Genomic DNA, 5,000 nt, shown 5'->3' on the forward strand with positions numbered 1-5,000 from the left:
GGAGGGGTGTGTGTGGGTGTGTGTTGTGTGTGTTTGTGTTGTTGTGTGTGTTTGTGTATGGTGTGGTGTGTTGTTGTTGGTGTTGTTGTTGTTGTGTGGGGGGGTGTGGTTTGATGGTGTTTGTTGTGTGGTGTGTTGTTGTGTGTGTTGGTTGTGTGTTTGTGTGTGTGTGTGTTATTGTGTGTGTGTGTTTTGGTGTTGGTTGGTGTTGGTGTGTGTGTGTGTGGTGTGGTTGTGTGTGTGTGATGTGTGTGGGGTTTGTGTGGGTGATTGGTGTGTTTTTGTGGTTTGGGGGGTTGTGTGGTGTGGTTGTGGTTGTGGTGTGTGTGTGTGTTTTGGGTTGGATTTGGGTGTGTGTGGGTTGTTTGGGTGTGGGAGTTGTTTGTGTGTGGGATGTGTTGTGGTGTGTGTGTTGGGGTGTAGTGTGTGTTGGAGAGGTGTTGTGGTGTTTTTGGATGTTGGGTGGTAGGTTTGGTGGTTTGTGTGTTGGGTTGTATGGATGTGTTGTGGTGTTTGGTAGTGTATGTGTGTGTGTGGTGTGTGTGTGTGGTTGTGTGTGATGGTGTGTTTGTGTTGTTGTGTTTGGTGTTGTGTTTGTGGTGTAGTTTGTGTGTGTGGTTTGTGTTTTGGTTGTGTGTTTGTTTGTTGTGTGGTGTTTTTGTGGTGTGTGTTTGTGTTGTGTGTGTGTTTGTTGTTGTTGTTTGTGTGTGATGTTTGTGTGTTGTGTGTGTTTGTGTTTTGTGTTTGTGGTGTGTGTGTGTGTGTGTTGGGTGTGTTTTATGTGTGTGTTGTGGTGTGTTTGTGTGTGTTTTGTGTGTGTGTGTGATTGTGTGTGTGGTTGGTATTGTGTGTGTTTGTGTTTGTGTTTGTGTTTGGGTGTTTGTGTGATGGTGTGTGGGTGGTGTATTGTGTGTGTGTTTGTATTAAATTTGATACGAAAAGTAGGGTTGGTCTCATTCTAATCAGAAATGCAGTGCTTGGAGTGTGTTTGTTCCACTTTCTATGTCTTTTTATGTTACACCTCTGAAATCAAGCAGTTTTGTTAAAATGAAAGATGCTTATTTGTGGTCATATTGCTTAAAAATTAGGAGAGAAAAAAGAATGTTGAACAGACATATCTTGACCATTGTCTTTCTGAATAAAAGAAAAGACCAGTCTTAACTTCATTCATCAAAAATGACAGTCCAATTAACCCTCTCTGGACGGGTGGTACACTTCTGCACCGCTCATTCAAAAGCCCAGTGGCCGGGTGGCACAATATTGTGCCAGCCATTTAATTGATTTAGGCCTAAGCGCTTGAAAGCCCTGGCATTGTGACATTCAAGGCTGGAATGCCCCCGTCGTGAGTGGGTTAAGTGCAGAAAGGTCTTTTGTTTCCAGTTGTGTATTCAGTAGTCAAAATTGTGCATATGCTTGACCCATTGCGGACAGGGGATAGATTTGCTTCCCCAGTCTCCAGGAGGGGTCTAATATTTGAACGAGGCAGCTTCACACAACGTACTTTGACTTTTCCCACGTTATTTCAGTCACTCGTAAAACTATAGCCATTTTTGTGTTATATTTATTTGTCTTTTATTGTGTTTAGAAATTTATATGTGCCATATGACAAGTTCTATTAATGCTGCAGTTCACTAAAATTGTTGTATAGGATCCATATTAGCTCATTAATGTAAAAAAAGTATTGATGTTCTATGGGAAGACAAAAAATACCTTTATTTTTTCTTATTTTTGTGCTGTCATGAACGAATAAGAGACATTCCTATTGGCACAGGAGCACATTTTAGACGCTGGGCGTAGTTTGAGTCAACTTTCTCATCTCGTTCTGCCTGCACATCCTTCATCAGTGGTACTTTGGAGCAAGAGGTCGGTAACTTGCTGTGTGCCACCACTCCATAAAGATAGTGCTTGCTTGAGACCATAGATGGGTGCCTCTCAAGGCTCTCTCTCCTGCTGGTGCTGGAAGAAAGTGGTGCCATCTAGGTTTTGGTTGTTAGGTTTGCTCAATATTATGGTAATTATAGTAATTATAACTGCAATTGTCATCGTCACACTCCTTACTCATAGCACAATAAAATAGCACAGTGATCCAGAATCCCTGAACATCATGTATGTCATGATACCTGTCTGAAATGGGTTAAAAAAGCAACTGTGTCACATTAGTCCTATTATGAGGAAAATATATAAAAAGTGGTGGTATGTTTAATCATACCTGCATCAAGTCATGAGATATGTCGGTAGGATTGGATGTAACACCTTGTCATTAGAGTCTTCAGGCACAAAATAATGCTAACATGCTGCCAGCTCCGTCTCAGACATATGAGTAATTTCAGTATCTATGTCCTCACAATAACAAGTAATGAAAAAATATGTTCATTCTGGTATGTTCTCTATCTATCAATCTGTAGCTTTGGGTGCAAATTAAAGTAAAATAATCTATTATAACTTCCAAGAATATAAAAGACCCTTGACAGCTAGAAAAAACGTTAGCTTCTGGTTGGGTAACAGAGAATGTGTTTAAACATCTTTCTTTTTTCACCTTTATACTGACAGCTCCAACTGAATGGCAGTTGAGATTCAGACTGCATAACCATACATCAATCTTACATGCCAAACTTTTAACTATTGATAAAGCTTCTGATATTGCCCTATCGACGACCCCCATTAGAACAGTCATATTTTCAGATCTGTTGATTCTACTTAAAGCCATCAAATCCATAGAAACAACCAAAATCGAAATACAGTTAGATATCATTCGTAAGGTACAGAGTACCAAGCTGAATGGGTACCTGGACAATTAGGTCTCTATGGCAATAAACAGGCAGACAAATTAGCCGGATCAGCTGGTGATTTTTACACTAGTATAGTCCACAAGGATCTCATGTAAAAGCAAAACTCCATCTCCTGTGGCAAAATGAGTGGACCAACCTCCTACTCAACAATAAATAACCAATATGTAAATCTGTGGGGCACAGCCCACAGAAAAGTTAGAGAGAAGGTGGTGCCCGCCTCTGAGTCGACGCCACAAAATTAAACCACCTCACTCCCTATATTGAAAAAGGCATCCCTCCACAATGCATCCATTGCAATACCAGCCTCTCATCATCATGCATTCTAGTAACTTGCTATAAATTCAAAAACAATAGACAAAACTTTAATTTTGCTAAAATCTTAATATAAAATCAGATGACCAAAAAATTATTCATAGAATTATCACTTTTCTAAATGGATAAGATAAAATGGGTCCATTGGCTAAATAACCTTGGCACGTGCCGCTGGTTGATAGCCAATGTGTCCAACAAACAAACAAACAAACAACAATTTGACCGTGAGCACACGGCTTTTAGCTTAAGAGCGCTCCGCTCTTCCCGTGCTGCTCCTGTATCTCGGCCCTCTGGATTTGATTTCTTCTTTATTTTTTTATTTATTTTTAATGAAGCAGTCCTTTGGCCCGATGGGTGGCGGACATGGTGTAATCATGGCCAGACCAAGGCATGGTTTTGTGATATGGAAAAGGGGAATCATCTTACTCTCTCTTTTAAATATAGGTAAAAGGAATGTAATGGACTTTCGTCGGCATTTTTCGTAGTCTTTCTCAGGAAAGATAAATGGATAAAAACACATGATCAAGTTTATTATGGATATATCTGTAAAGTAAAATACAATGCAAAATTAGATCATAGGATTCACAGAGGAGTTACTGATATATTTCTTTCCTTTCGTACCCGAAGCTTGGCTCTCTCTTAATGGAACAAGCTCTAACCTGATGAAGATGAATATATAAATACTTGCTCGGCTAAATCCCGCGTAGGTATGCCTCTTTCATTTTACATGCTCGTAAATACACATAATAACTTTTATACACGTCATCTACTGTCTCAAAAATGATTGGGTGCTGATCTCTTAATCAGCTGGTGGCAGCCTACCCCTACGCAGTATTATAGATCGCTAATGTTATCCAAGGGATACAAAGGTCGAAATTTCTCGGAAGATAATGGTATAATTTACCCGAATCAGTACACTGCAATTGCTTAACCAGGCTGCTTTGCCGAACAAGCAAAGCTAGCCTTAGAGAGGAATAATCTGCCTAAAATGGATCTCCCCAACGACGTAAACAATGCTAGGATTCTGAGAGTTATTCTCCCATCATGCCCACTAGCCACCCAGAAAAGGACTCCAGAGCAAGCCTGCAAAGAAGAAAAAGAAATGGAAGAAAAATCTGACCTGCCGAAACTAGAAGAGATGCCACCGCTGGAGTCCACCGCCTCAACAGCAAAAACCGCAAAAGGGCTAAAGAAGCAAGGGGCAACTCACTAGGACTGGCTCTTTGCACTGCAGACGAACAGATTATACAGAAGTCAAACCACGATGCTGATGTAAAAAATATCCTTACAGCAATCAGAAACTGATGACTAGCTCCTGAAGGTTTCAGGAGCCTAGTGAACTCACATGAGAGGCGTGAAGATGAACCTACAATAAAGTCAAAATCACAATAATACAGCAACGTGTCCACAAGAGATCTTCATTCAGTTCGAAGGAACGAACTATCAAGCATGTATAGAACAGCTTTTCTGCTTTTCTTGTTTGTGTTCTTGTTAAGCTTTTTTAAAATCAGTTTTTGGACATTCTTCGCAGAGGTGGACACAGGTGAAAGAATTGTAGTAGGGGCATGAACTTTGTGATCCATGGTCCCAAATTGGATTTACTGCACTCGGTGGTCGGTAGTGACTGATACTTGTATGGCAGAATAGATCTCAGTGATTTGCCTGCATGCCAAAACAACGGACTTTGCATCAAAAGAAAAAGGTAAAGGGGTAAGATGGCCGGAGTATAGATACACATTAGGATAAAAAAAAGGTCGTTAATGTTCCCATTTCGATTGCTAGCGGTCATACCACGTTGAAAACACCGCTTCTCGTCCAATCAGCGAAATGTGCAACATTGGGTTTGGTCAGCACTTGGATGGGTGACCGGCTGAGGCGGCACACCAGATGTTAAGATTC

The sequence above is a fragment of the Penaeus japonicus genome, unplaced genomic scaffold (assembly GCF_977035675.1).
Source record: "Penaeus japonicus unplaced genomic scaffold, GWHDUDI00000001_assembly GWHDUDI00000027, whole genome shotgun sequence".
Lineage (NCBI taxonomy): Eukaryota > Metazoa > Arthropoda > Malacostraca > Decapoda > Penaeidae > Penaeus > Penaeus japonicus.